Genomic DNA, 16,004 nt, shown 5'->3' on the forward strand with positions numbered 1-16,004 from the left:
TTGTGTATATTACGGTAACACAAGAGTCCCTCCTTTGGGGCTTCCCAGAGTTTTCCCCTCATTTGTATTACCTGAAGAATTTCAGAGAAGTAAAATCCTAATGCTTTACAAGAGCCTTTGCCCTGTGGGTTTTCTTGAGTGATTGCTAACAGCATATCCCTGGGCACCAAGGAAATGAGCTTTTCTGGGCCCATCCAAAACAGAGCCACAGAAAAGTGTTTGTAAGGCCCCCCTGCCCCAAATCCATAATGGGAAGATATTATGAAGAGCCTTTTGTGCTTCAGTTTAGCACAGTGGCTAAAACAAGACTGAAAATGCACTAAGCTATGAGTGGCTGAATATATACACCCCACTGTATAAAGACAAAATGAAAGAACAGTATCTGTCTACAAAGAGGCTCATCACCCAGTTCATGGGCACATGCCCCCGGAAGTCATAGAGAGAGGAGCATTTGCCCATCATGCATGAGATTCACTACGTTGCTTCAGAAAACAACAACAACAAAATACTTACAGTATTAAAACTGCTATTTTTCCTTCTCCTAAATGAAATCTTCATGAAATGTGGTATTTCCTCTGAACTGTGACAAAGGGAAACAGATATACACCCTGTAGGAAATGACAGACTTTGGAGAAACAGGAAAACATAAAGTACCTTAGAATGGAATGATTTTCCGATAAGGAAGCATTACCTTCATCAAATGAAACACAAAGCAGCAAGTCTTTTCCCCAGCAACAGGCAAGCTAAAATGTAGGCACCCCCTGGGGTGACATTGTGTTATGATGATCTTGCCCTATGGGAGAGCTCACAGCACAAGCAGGCATTTGTGAATCACACTGTGGTGGGAACAGAGGTTCAGAGAAACATGTTTATCTTTCCCGCTTTCCTACTTGTGTGCATCTTGCACCTGTCTCTGTACATATGGGGTTGATTCTGTTCTTGTTTATTGGGTTTGGGGACTTAACATCCCTGTGTGCGTATTTTTGTCTTTCCCATTTCTGCAATGAGGTTGTAAGATCAAGATTTTTCTTCTTCATTCTCTAAATTTCTATAGTACTGTTCTATATCCAGTACTATCAATGAAACTACTGTAAGATAGAGGAATCATCTTACCAGTTTGGATCCCAATAGAAAACAGAGTTCAACTTAGAAAGTTCAAATGAAGTAACTTAAAAAAAGAGACCACTACTGGGTTATGAGAATAAATAAGAGGTGTTGAGGCACACAGAGACTAGCACAGCAGGAGGCCTTTACCATCTGAAAGCCTGAGGAGAACACAAAAAACAGAGCCCCTTGTAAGCTGTCACATAGAGAAGGGAGGGGTTTGCACAACGGTGCTATTGTCATAGAAGATCTCAGCTGCTGTCTGAGAAGGAAGGGGTGGGAAGAAATACTTCTACCTGTTTTCCTTTTGTCCTATCTCATGTCTGTGCCTCTGTTGATTGAGCTCAACTAAAGGCGTGGTGGTAAGGAAGTCTGGTGATGCAGTCCATGGGGATCCTCCTCCAAGATCACAGAGCAGGACGGAGAAGGGCAGAGAATGGCAGGGGACAGGAAAGGAGAAGAGGAGTGGTAACAGAGAATAACCCTCAGACCAGGGAAGAAAGATATCAGTACTTAGCCATGCCCACAACAGTGTCCTGAGTGTAGTAAGGCTCTAGAACTATTTATTCTATGGCAGTCCTCAAAGATAAGCAAGACAATATAGAAGGTTGATGGAACACTGCCATCTGTGTGCTCTTTGCTGTTGCTTTTAATTTTCTGTGCTAGTAGTTTTCCTAACACTTGTTACCTTATCTAGAACTGTTCTTTGATATTTATCCTGATTCTCCCCATCACCCCCCACCCCCACCACCACCACTGAGAATAAACACACGCAGTGAGACTGTAAACAGGTCGGTTAACCTTCTGGACCCAAGTTCTGTCTCTAACAATGTGGAGTGTGGACCAGATGCCTGCAGCTTTCTTCCAATCATAAAATGAAACATAAATAATTAATATCAGTCTTTGCTCCTAACATTGTTAGAGGGGGAAAAAGGGAAAAAAATGGGAAGGGAGAGATGAAAATAAATTATGCAGAAAGAAAAGGAAGAATAAGCAAGGATAGCTGAAGTAATTGCTGTTGTTTGGAAACTGTAGATTTTTATGGACTTTTAAATCCATGATTATACTTAGGGAAACTCTTCAGGGTGTGTATATAAGTGGTTGGGATGAGAGAGTGCTCAGTAAGCAAATCCAAGCCATTAAATTTCAACTCTGCTTTTCGCAAGAATCCAAAACTTTCCCCAAACAGTTAAACTTTCAAAATGGCAAGAGATCAGTTACAGTTTACTGAAGACTTTGTATTCATTACTGATCACATCAGCCATTGGCCAAAGAAGCATGGTAGCCTTTACATTTCTGAGCATCTGGAGATGTTTATTTTACAGCTAATAAAGTGAAAGAGAACCACTCCAGCAATTTCTCTCTAGGAGTCAAAAATAGAACAATTGGAGAAAGGGAATTTAAATATAATTATCTTAAATTCCTTTAAATCACTCCACTATTTGCAGAACATCTTGAAGACACATCTAAGCTTGTTTGTGTAACACTGCTAGAATATTACTGTTCTCTTCTATGAGTCCCTGAGTTTTTTTTTTTTTTTTTTAACATCCTACTACCAGGGAAGTTTGCTGGGCATTCATAAGGAGTCATCGTGTATTTTCACTGTACTTGTCTTCCCTAACTCCCAATAGATTATGTTAGGGGACACCTACTAAGAGCCTCCAGAGTATCTGATACTTACCCAATCATAGCATTCTTCTTACTGTATGACAATATTTTGCCCAGCTAGTTAACATCTCCATCACATTGTGGGCTCCCTGAGGGTAGGACTGTAGCTGTCTTGCTCGCCATTGTGCATAATGCCTAGAACATAGCATAAATGCTGAAATATTTTTTGAATAAGTGGAATACATGTGTTATGCCCAGACCGTTTATTCCCCGAAGAAGACCACCAGAGTCCAGAGTCAAAGCTAAGCAGCAAGGATCTTTATTACAGGTTCGAACCTGGAGCTCTCACTTGCTCGTGAAACGAGACGGGCAGGAGAGCTCCCCTACTGAGCTCCGAACAATGTTATATAGTCTAAGGAAAGTAGGCATAGAATCATTATACAAATTAGAGGTATGATTGGCTGGAGTTTGAACAAAGCGATTTGGCAAACTATGATTGGTTCCCGCCATTTCTGATATTTCAGTACAACCCTTGAGGCAGAAGAGCAGTTTTACACAAAGGCAGTTAATTATATTGCATCAGGTTGCACGACCAGTTTATGGCTATCTTGCTTAAACACACCTTGTGACCTGGCTATCTTACTTAAACATTCCTTGTGACCTGGCCTCAGAAAGAGAAACATGTACTTACAGAACTTACAAAACCTCTGGTACGTGCAAAGATTAGAGAGCAGAACAAGGGTGTAGCGGGTGGGGGGCGGGTACACATCTATCTTTGTGTCCTTTCATTTCTCCCTTCTCATAAGTAACTGGATGTCCAATCTTGGATTTCCAGAGTCTTATAATATAGCCTCACTTTCTGGGTGCAGGAGAGGCTGGTGATGGCTACGGAGGACCATTAGTTGGATGGTATCAAACCTTTCTCTGACAAATTGTAAAATTTTATTTACCACACAGGGGCCTATAGTGAATAGAAGTAGTAAAGACATTAGGGGGCCTAAAAGGGGTGCCAGAAGGGAAAACATTGAAGAGCTCCACCAATTGTTAGCGGCTGTAGTGAATTGTTGCTTTTTCATTTCTAAGCTTAGTTCGTGTAGGCGTTGGACTCTTTCCTCAACTAACCCTGACTCATTTATATAGAAACAGCATTCTTCTTTGAGGAACATACAGGTACCTCCTTTCTCAGCCGTGAGTAAGTCTAAGGCTCTGCGGTTTTGAAGGGTGACCTGTGCTAGGGAGGTGAGCTGCCGCTGAAGGGAGGCTAGGGAATAGGCGGAGTCTTCCATAGCAACAGAGAATTGTTGTAACAGCTTGTCGTTTTCTATCATGGAGTGTTGTAGGGCCCCTCCTGCTAACCCCGCTGCGACGACAGAGGTGGTTAAGGATATTCCGGCAATTAGTGGTAGAAAAACTGCTCGTCTATGTCGCGCAGTTTTAGTTGGGGCGGTCCCTGCCCAGCCTATGAACTCTGCCGGGGTTAGCAGTGTCAGTCGGGGAACTAGGGTAACAGGGATACACAACTGTCCGTCAGAGATGCTTTTGGACAGAGTTTTTAACAGAGTCATATTACACCAGAAGAACACACCAGGGGGAGCATATATGGGACTATTAGGGTATGTAGCCGATTGGTTGCAGAGGCTGTTGCTAAATGCCGAATAACAATAGGGGTATTTCTCTTGGTATGGGTCACGGTACAGGGCTACATCGGGTATCGTGACTATCGATGAGTTAAAACCTGTATAGCTTGTGGGAGGGGAGGATAGAGGAACAGCCGTTAATGGTGGTCTTCCTAGGGTTGCACACATAAAGCAAGAGGACAGGTCGCCTAAACCAGTGAGGTTGGCGAATGCTAGCCCTTCCCGTAATAGAGTTAGCCAGGAGAAGGGCTGCAAGTCTTGTGATAACTTGGTTTCTTGCCTGTGGATTTGTGTGTGGATTAAGGGTTGAATCTGGACTAGACTTCTCCACAGATATAAATGGCTACTGGGCCAGGTACTAGTTGATGAGTAATATACTCCCCCATGTTGTGGGGTTGTCCACCGAGAGTCCCATGGGTCTCTAATTATCCAAGTGTAAGTGACGGGAGACTCAGTTTTGTAAAAATACCACCCTTGTCGTTCTCTCCAGTATCGGACAGAGTGCGTCTTACAGTAGCTATATGGGCAACCTGCACTCTGGTGCCACCAATAATTTTTACAATTATATTCAGTTTGATCATATTCAAAACAGATCATGGGTGTTGCTGGTTGGGCAATCTGGAACCTAGTGAAATTGAGGTAAACTATAGTATTACACCCTGAGGGGGGGCAGTCTGCGCTAGCTAGCAGTTTACCCGCTTGGGGGGTTTCCCCGGGGTGAGTTTTGTTTTCATAGAGCCAGAACCTCCAGACATAGGGATTAGACGGCGCAGCAGTGAGGAGAGTCAGATGCATAAGGCATAAAAGCATAGGTAAGCTAGACATGGTTACGGCTATGGGGATGACGGCGCAGGGTTAGCTTTAAGGGATTGTTCTTAGCTTTGTCTACAGTCCATGTAACCGGTGCTCCAGACGGCTCGAGAAGGTCGGATGTTGGGTCCACTGGTTTGACGTGTGTGTAGTGGATCCACGAAGCGATGCCTTCTACTTTGAGAGCGGTGGGAGTAGTCAGGAGTACTTGCAGTGGTCCTTTCCACCTGGGTTGAAGAGTTTCTTGCCGGTGGCGCTTGACTAGGACCCAGTCTCCCGGCTGGAACGGATGAGGCGTCGGCGGAGGTCCTGCCTCGTACAGTTCTCGTAGTCTGGGCCAAATTTCCTGGTGAATTTTCTGTAAGGCTTGTAAGGAGAACAGGAGCTCAGAGACATTTTCAGTTTCAGGTTTGAGTAAGTCATCTTTTAGACTGGGGACCAGGGGTGGGGGTCTGCCATACATGATTTCATATGGTGTGAGGCCTAGTCTGTAAGGGGTATTTCGGGCCCGGAACAGAGCGTAGGGGAGAAGTACTACCCAATTAGCGCCAGTCTCCATGGTCAATTTAGTTAAGGTCTCCTTCAGAGTCCGATTCATCCTTTCTACCTGTCCTGAGCTTTGGGGCCTATAAGCACAATGTAATTTCCAATTTGCCCCCAGAATGGAAGCCAAATCCTGACTTACCTTAGCAACAAAGGCTGGTCCATTGTCTGACCCTATTTGGACGGGAAAGCCATACCTGGGGAGGATTTCTTCCAAAATTTTCTTTGCTACAACCTGAGCAGTTTCTCTCTTAGTTGGGAACGCTTCTGTCCATCCTGAAAAAGTATCTACAAAGACAAGTAAGTACTGATACCCATATTTTCCAGGCTTTATCTCAGTAAAGTCTATTTCCCAATAGATACCAGGCCTAGTTCCTCTACACCTAATTCCTGTGGCGGTCTGGGTTTGGGGGCAAGCGTTGTTTAGTTGGCAGGCTTTGCAATTTGTTGTGACATCGCTGGCCAGTTCAGCTATGCGCCTGATTCTAAACTTGGCGTGCCTGATTAAGTCCATCATTCGCCGGGCACCCAGGTGGGTTGTCCGGTGGATGTGTTCCAACACCTGCCGTCCTAATTTTTCTGGTAGGATGGTTTGGTCATTTATATCAGTCCACCCTCCATTTTTAACCTGTTTTAGGGGAAGCGTGTTCATCCATTCGCGATCCTGTTCGGTATAGTCGGGAAAACATGGCAAATTTCGCGGGCCAGGATCGGGGAGCTGGAGCGCGAGGAGCTGACTGGGAGCTTTTGCTATGCTCCTTGCGGTTTGGTCGGCTAAGAAGTTGCCTCGAGCAATTGGCGTAGTTGGTTTCTGATGCCCAGGGCAATGTACAATAGCCAATTTCTTTGGTTTCCACAAAGCAGTTAATAGAGCTAGGATCTCTTGCTTGTTTTTTATTTCTTTGCCTTCGGCTGTTAATAGTCCCCTTTCTCTGTAGATGGCCCCATGTATGTGCGCAGTAGCGAAAGCATAGCGGCTATCCGTGTATACTGTTAGTTTTTTCTCTGCCCCTAGGGTGAGGGCCTGTGTAAGGGCTATCAGTTCGGCTCTTTGGGCCGATGTCCCTGGAGGCAAGGGTTCCGCCCAGATTACCTCAGTCTCTGACGTTACAGCCGCTCCTGCATACCTCTGGCCTTGGTGGACATAGCTGCTGCCATCAGTGAACCAGGTGAGTTCTCCGACTTGCAGATCTGAGCCTTTGTTGCTGAGGCTCGGTAGCCTAGCTCCCCCAGAGTCTTCAGGAGGTCCTCAGTCCCTCGAACACAAGTTTCCGGGGACCTGGCCGCTTCTGCCGTGTTGTAGTCCCATCTGGGCCGGGTCAAAGGGAAAGCCGCATTAATGAGGTCAGGATTTGCAGTTGGCTGGCCGTCATCTCCTGGAACCAGTTTTCTGGCCTCAACTTGGATTCTTTCCCGCTCCTCCGTTGTGAACAGGATTCGGAGGAGCTGTTGACAGTCATCCCAGGTCGGCTGGTGAGTAAACATGACACTGTCTAACAACGAGGTTAGATCTTTGGGATTATCTGAGAACCGAGCATTTTGGGACTTCCAATTGTATAAATCACTGGTGGAAAAAGGCCAATACATGAGACGGGAGAGCCCGGTATCATCGAGCGATCCTATTTCTCTGAGAGGCAGGGCTACAGTGGAGTCAGGGAGTCGGGAAGCTTGGTCCCGCTGTACGCGGCCTCGTGTTCGGCCGGCCGGCCCCCCCAGGTTACTTTCACTCTCGGCTGCTTCCGCTTCTCGGTTTCCCTCTACGGAAGCACCACCCTGGGGGACTGGGTCCTGCGGGATAAGGTGCTGATATGGTGGGGGAAATGTGGGTTCTAACGTTAGGGGGTCCTGGCTGTCCGGCAGCACAGGGGCCGAGGGAGCAGAGGGAGTCTTTTGTCTTGTAGGTCGCGTTACTAGGACTTTGCAGGGCTCAAGGATGAATGGAGTTATCCAGGGTGGTGGGTTTTCCACAAGATCCTGCCACACTAGAATATAAGGAATTTGATCAGGATGTCCTGACTGCCCTGGCAGGAAAATCTTAGTTTTTACCTTAGTAATAATAGAGAGACAGAAAGTTCCTTCAGAGGGCCACCCTACGCCGAAAGAGGGCCACTCCGAACGGCAGAAAGTAACTAGCTTTCCCTTCTTTAGTTCTACGCTTAAGTTACGCCCCCGAGCCTTCACATCCTTAAAATTGGTAACAAGGAGTGAGAGCGGCGTGCTCTGGTTGTTGCCCATCTTTGGACTGCTCCTACAAAGAGAAGGGGGGACGAAAATGAGTGTGAAGCAGAGGGGAGTATCCGACAGGTCCGGTCCTGGAGGGGGAAGAAAAGGTTTTATGTTTCGTTTTGGGCTTACACTTAACACTTAACAATAACGGACAGACAGTAATAACGATGAGCATTCGCGAGCGCGTGTCGGACTTCCGACCTGAGTCAGACGGGGCAACCAAGGATGGAGGCCCCCAGATGGGCACTGGGGAACGTCTCCCACCAGTCCCGAGTGGCTGTCTTCTAGCGCGTCCGCCAAGACCGTGCCACTTACAGAACAGACCAATACAGATTACAGATTACGGATTTCGCGAAATTTCAGGGAGACAGACAGAGACAAAGACAGAGACAGTGACAAAGCCGGCTTACCTACAGATTAAGATCCGTTGACTTGGGGGTCTGGTGGGCTTGGGGGAAATCCCGGACGAGCCCCCATTTGTTATGCCCAGACCGTTTATTCCCCGAAGAAGACCACCAGAGTCCAGAGTCAAAGCTAAGCAGCAAGGATCTTTATTACAGGTTCGAACCTGGAGCTCTCACTTGCTCGTGAAACGAGACGGGCAGGAGAGCTCCCCTACTGAGCTCCGAACAATGTTATATAGTCTAAGGAAAGTAGGCATAGAATCATTATACAAATTAGAGGTATGATTGGCTGGAGTTTGAACAAAGCGATTTGGCAAACTATGATTGGTTCCCGCCATTTCTGATATTTCAGTACAACCCTTGAGGCAGAAGAGCAGTTTTACACAAAGGCAGTTAATTATATTGCATCAGGTTGCACGACCAGTTTATGGCTATCTTGCTTAAACACACCTTGTGACCTGGCTATCTTACTTAAACATTCCTTGTGACCTGGCCTCAGAAAGAGAAACATGTACTTACAGAACTTACAAAACCTCTGGTACGTGCAAAGATTAGAGAGCAGAACAAGGGTGTAGCGGGTGGGGGGCGGGTACACATCTATCTTTGTGTCCTTTCACATGAATACTTTTGCCCTCTTTCCCCAAGTATAAGTCCTCTTGAGGTTAGGAATCCTGCTACTCAAAACAAGTTCCCTTTTCTCAAGTCACCAGTTCAAACCTATCAATAAAAAATGAATGTTTTTGTATGATTAACACAGAGGTGCCCACATATCTGCCTACTTGTTCCACTAATATTTATGGAACACCTACTACGTGCAAGGCTTATGCTAGGCACTGGAAATGAGTGAGCAAAACCAGATAAGATGTTTGCCCTCATGGAGTATGTATAGCATTTTATGGGAGACAGTTGTTAACCAGATAATCACACAAATAAACAAAATATTATAATCAGAAATTCAAATTAAACTATTAAACTGGCAAATTTTAGACAGCTAGATAACGCCAAGTGTTGGTATGGATGTGAGGATCCAGGAATTCTTATGTTCTGCTGGTGGGAGTGTAAACTGGTACAGCTATTCTGGAGACACTTAGAATTATATAGTCAAAGTTACGGTTACTGATGCCCTATAGTCCATAAATTCTCAAATAACTTATTGTATGGGGCCATAAGGATATGAGTAGATGAGCAGATTCATATTCATTGCAAATAACTTGTGGTAGTGAAGAATTTGAAGCGAACTAACTTCTAACTAGAAGAGAGGATAGGTAAATGTAGTAGATGCACCCCATGGAGATGCCCCAGTAATTGGAAACAAATGACTACATCAGAGGTGAGTGAACTATGGCCCATGGGCCAAATGTAGCCCACCTCTTGGTTTTGTCTTTTTGTTTATAAATTATTTATAAACAAAGTTCTATTAGAAAATGGCTATGCCTGTTTCTTTAGGTATTGTCTATGGCTGTTTTCACACTACAACAGCAGAGCTGGGTTACAACAGAGACCACATGACCTGCAAAGCCAAAAATGATTACTATGTGATCCCTTACCAAAAACAATGTTTGCTGATCTCTGGACTAGATACACAAGGAAAATCATGGATAGATCTTTAAAACAGTGCTGAGTTTTTTAAAAAGTAAAAAAAATGGAATGATATATATCACTGGTTCTCAAACTTGACTGTGCATTGAGATCACCTGGGGTAATTTAAGAACTATAATGCCTGGGTCCCATCATAGAGTCAGATTTTTTGGTATAAGCTGCAAGTGAGACATTAGATTAAAGCTATACAGGTGATTCCAATGTGCAGTGATGTTTGAGAACCCCTCAGATGTGTGTGTGTTGTGGGTGTGTATGTGTGTAAACATGTATGATACAATATTTTCTTGACCGCACAGAAAACTTGAACACAAAACATTAACACAAATTTTGGGAGAACACTTAATGAGCCAAAAGATATATATTAAACATATTGGAATGATTGCATATGGAAGGGAAGAATGGAAATGTCATATGAGTAATTATACATACATACATACATGAATAACTATCAGAGAGGGGCTTTGCATAAACCAATGACATTAACATGCAATGAGCTGAGAAATATGATTAACTCAGCTCTTCCTCCGAAGTCCTAAAAGAAATGTTAACCATTGCATCTGTTACATGACACATATTTAAATATGTATTGGATATCTCTTCTTGGGTGTCTCAAAGACAAGTTTTATGTAATTAGTCCAAAATTGACCCCAATGTATTTCCCCTCAAGTCTGTACCTAAAGAAGCACTTCTGGAATGGTAAAGACTTTAAAAATCTGCTCCTCCATAAAAGCAATGAGAAAACTGGCAAAAAATGTCAAAACCATTTCTTTCAGAACTCTGGAAATTAACCCAAGGCTTTCAATAATTTGAGAATTGTTGATTTAAGAAAAGTGACTGGGAGCAAGGTGGTGGAGTAGAAGGTTCCACTAATCATTCCCCCTGCAAGGACACCAATTTAACAATTGTCTACCAAAAACAAACAAACAAAAAAAGCTGGAGGCATCACACTACCCAATTTCAAACTATACTATAGGGCTACAGTTACCAAAACAGCATGGTACTGGTACAAGAACAGACATAGAGACCAATGGAACAAAATAGAGAATCCAGAAATTAGACTGCACACCTACAACTATATGATCTTTGACAAACCTGACAAAAACAAGCAATGGTGAAAGGATTCTCTATTCAATAAATGGTGCTGGGATAACTGGCTAGCCATATGAACAAGATTAAAACTGTACCCCTTTTTAATATAATATACAAAAATTAACTCAAGATGAATTAAACACTTAAATGTAAAACCCGAAACTATCAAAACTCTGGAAGATAACCTAGGCAATACCATTCAGGACATAGGCACAGGCAAAGATTTCATGATGAAGACACTAAAAGCAATTGCAACAAAAGCTAAAATTGACAAATGGTATCTAATTAAACTAAAGAGCTTCTGCACAGCAAAACAAACAATCAACAAAGTAAACAGACAACCTACAGAATGGGAGAGATTTTTTGCAAACTATGCATCTGAACTAAGGTCTAATATCTAGCATCTATCAGGAACTTAAACAAATTTACAAGAAAAAAAAAACAACCCCATTAAAAAGTGGGCAAGTGACATGAACAAAGACTTTTCAAAAGAAGACATACATGCAGCCAATAGTCACATGGAAAAAAGCTCAACATCACTGATCATTAGAGAAATGCAAATCAAAATCACAATGAGATACCATCCAACACTAGTCAGAATGGGTATTATAAAAAAGTCAAAAAATAACAGATGCTGGTGAGGTTGCAGAGAAAAAGGAATGCTTATACACCATTGTGGAAGATAGTGTGGAGATTCCTCAAAGACCTAAAGATAGAAATACCAATCAACCCAGCAATCTCATTACTGGGTATATACCCAAAGGAATATAAATCATTCTATTATAAAGACACATGCACACATATGTTCATTGCAGCACTATTCACAATAACAAAGACATGGAATCAACCCAAATAGCCATCAATGATAGACTGGATAAAGAAAATGTGGTAGATATATACCATGGAATACATCAGTCATATAAAAGAATAAAAGAATGAGATGATGTCCTTTCCAGGGACATGGATAGCAATCATCCTTAGCAAACTAACACAGGATCAGAAAACCAAATACTACATGTTCTCACTTTTAAGTGGGAGCTAAATGATGAGAACACATGGGAACAAAGAAAGGAACAACACACACTGGAGTTGATTGTAGGGTGGAGAGTGGGAGGAGGGAGAGTATCACGAAAAATAACTAATAGATACAAGGCTTAACACCTGGGTGATGAAATAATCTGGACAACAAATCCCGATGACACACATTTACCTATGTAACAAACCTGCACATGTATCCTGAACTTAAAATAAAAGTTAAAAAAATCACACGGTATTCCATAAATGTGAACAATTAGTATCAGTTAAAAACAAAACAAAACAAAAATTGTTAGAAAAAAAAAAAAAAAACTACAGAGAAAACACCCTCATAAGAACCAAAAATCAGGTGAGCCTTCATAGTACCTGGTTTTAACTATGAATCGCCAATGCCACGCCTCCCTCACCACCCCCCGTTTCACCCCAGCAGCAGCAATGTAGTACAGAGAGCACTTAGCACTCCCTAAGTACTAAGCAAAGGGGACTTTGTCTTTCATGTTAGGTACCAGCTTGGCCACAGTTGGGCAGAACACCAAGTAAAATCTTGGAGTCTTCGATTCCAGGATTTGACCCTTGGATGGCATCTCTGGCTCTGCCATGGGCCAGAAGAGTGCCCACTGCCCTGAATGGTGAGTTCCAGGACAGGCAGCATTTACCACAGTCTGACTTAAGAGCCCTTGGGTCTTAAGGGAAAATCGGCAGTTGTCTTGCAGAACTCCCCATGGTCTATGGTGGCCATGGCTACAGGCTGAGGCTACTCTGCCTTTGGAGAGGGGAAGGAAGAGTGGCAAGGACTGTGTCTTGTGGTTTGAGTGCCAGCTCAGCCACAGTATAATAGAACACCAGATTGAATTTTAAGGTTTTTGACTCTAGTCCCTGACTCCCTGACAGCACTTCTGGACCCACCCAGGGCTAGGGGAAACTTGCCAACCTGAAGGGAAGGACACTGGCCTGGCTGGCTTTGCCACTTGCTGATTGTGGAGCCCCAGGGCCCTGAGAAAACATAAGAAGTAGCCAGGGAGTGGTTACCATAAGCTTTGGGTGAGATCCAGTGCTCTGCTGCACAGTCATAATGGTGGTGGCCACAGAGGTGCATGTGTCACAACACCTCCAGCTCTAGGTGGGTCAGAACAGAGAGACTCCATTTTGAAGGGAGAAAGTAATGAAAGAGAACAAGAACTTCTGCCCGGTAATCCAGAGAATTCTCCCAGATCCTGTCCAGGACCATCAAGGTAGTACCTCTACAAGTCTGCAACAACCATAGCCTTATGGGGCTAGGGGAGCCCCTAAAGCAGATATGGCTTAGATAATAACACTTAAGTTCTGTCAAGTATCTGGAAAGCTTTCCCAACAAGGAAGGGTGTAAACAACCTCAGATAGTGAAGACTACAATAAATACCTAACTCATCAATACACAGGCACTGAAGATTGTTGACTAGCATCAACACCATCCAGGAAAACATAACCTCACCAAATAAACTAAATAAGCTACCAGAGACCAACCCTGGAGAAACAGAAATATGTGACCTTTTAGATAGAGAATTCAAAACAGCTATGTTGAGGAAACTCAAAAAAAATCAAGATAACACAGAGAAGTTCAGAATTCTATCACATAAATTTAACAAAGAGATTGAAATAATAAAAAATAATCAAGCAGAAATTCTGGAGCTGAAAAATTTGACTGGAATGCTGAAGAATGTGTCAGAGTCTTTTAATAGTAGAACTGATGGAGCAAAAGGAAGAATTAGTAAGCCTGAAGACAGGTTATTTGAAAATACACAGTCAGAGGAGACCAAAGAAAAGGAATTCAAAAAATGAAGCATGCCTACAATACCTGGAAAATAGCCTCAAAAGGGCAAATCTAGGAGTTTTGGCCTTAAAGAGGAGGTAGAGAAAGAGACAGGAGTAGAAAGTTAATTCAAAGGGATAATAACAGAGAATTTCCCAAACCTAGATAAAGATATCAATAACCAAATACAAGAAAGTTATAGAACATCAAGCAGATTTAACCCAAAGAAAACTACCTCATGGCATTAAATAATCAAACCCAAAGGTCAAGAATAAAGAAAAGACCCTAAAAGCAGCAAGATAAAAGAAACAAATAACATACAATGGAGCTCTCTAATACATTTGACAGGAGACTTTTCAGTGGAAACCTTACAATCCAGGAGAGAGTGGCATGACATATTTAAAGTGCTGAAGGAAAAAACCTTCCACCTTACAGTAGTATATCTGGTGAAAAGATCTTTCAAACATGAAGAAGAAATAAAGACTCTCCCATACAAAGAAAAGCTAAGGGATTTCCTAAACACCAGATCACTCCTGCAAGAAATGCTAAAGTACTTCAGTTAGAAAGAAAATGATGTTAATTAGCAATAAGTAATCACCTGAAGGTACAAAACTCACTGGTAGTAGTAAATACACAGAATGCAGATTATTATAGCATAGTAACTGTTGTTATAAACTACTCTTATCCTAAGTAGAAAGACTAAGCAATGCACCAATCAAAAAAGATAACTATGATAACTTTTCAAGACATAGACTGTACGATAAGACATAAATAGAAAAACCACAAACTTACAAAGCAGGGGGATGGAGTTAAAGCATAGAGTTTTTATTATTTTCTTTTAGCTTCTTTGTTTAAGCAAACAGTGTTAAGTTTTTGTCAGGTTAAGTAATTGGTTATAAGATAGTACTTGCAAGCCTCCTGGTAACCTCAAACCAAAAAACATACAATGAATACACAAAAAATAAAAAGCAAGAAAATAAATCATATCACCAGAGAAAATCATCTTCACTAAAAAAAGACAGGAAAGGAGGAAGGAAGGAAGGAAGGAAGGAAGGAAGGAAGGAAGGAAGGAAGGAAGGAAGGAAGGAAGGAAGGAAGGAAGGAAGGAAGGAAGGAAAGAAAGAAAGAAAAAGAAAGAAAGAAAGAAAGAAAGAAAGAAAGAAAGAAAGAAAGAAAGAAAGAAAGAAAGAAAAGAGGATGGCAAAACCATCAGAAAACAAATAACAAAAGGGCTAGAGTAAGTCCTTACTTACCAATAATAATATTGAATGTGAATGAACTAAACTCTACAATCAAAAGACAAAGAATGGCTGAATGGATGAAAAAACAAGATCCATTGATCTGTTGCCCACAAGAAACAGACTTCAACTATAAAGACACAGACTTAAAATAAAGGGAGGAAAAAGATATGCCATACAAATGGAAACCAAACAAGAGCAGAAGCAGCTATGCTTATATCAGACAAAATAGATTTCAAGATAAAAACTGTAAGAAGAGACTAAGAAGGTCACTATATAATAATAAAGGGATCAATTCAACAAGAGGAGATAATGACTATAAATATATATGCACCCAACACATGAGCACCACAGATATATAAAGAAAATATCATTACAGCTAAAGAGAGAGATAGGCCCCAATATGATAACAGCTGGAGACTTCAACACCCCACTTTCAGTGTTGGACAGATTTTCCAGACAGAAAATCAACAAAGAAACAGACTTAATATGCACTATAGATCAAATGAATCTAATAGATATTTAGAGAACATTTTATCCAATGGTCACAGAATACACATTCTTTTCCTCAGCACATGGATCATTATCAAAGATGGACTATATGTTAGGTCACAAAACAAGTCTTAAAACACTCAATATAATCGAAATAATATCAAGTGTCTTCCCTGACCACAAAGGAATAAAACTAGAAATCAATAACAAGAGGAATTTTTGAAACTATACAAAGACATGGAAATTAAACAATCTGCTCCTGAATGATCAGAGGTCAATGAAAAAACTAAGAAGGAAATTAAAAAATTTCTTGAAGGGAATGATAATGGAAACACAACATACCAAACCTATGGGATGCAGCAAAAGCAGTACTATGCGGGAGGTGTCTAACTCTAAGTGTCTACATCAAAAAAGAGGAAACACTTCAAAT

Source organism: Macaca nemestrina, chromosome X (genome assembly GCF_043159975.1).
Source record: "Macaca nemestrina isolate mMacNem1 chromosome X, mMacNem.hap1, whole genome shotgun sequence".
NCBI lineage: Eukaryota > Metazoa > Chordata > Mammalia > Primates > Cercopithecidae > Macaca > Macaca nemestrina.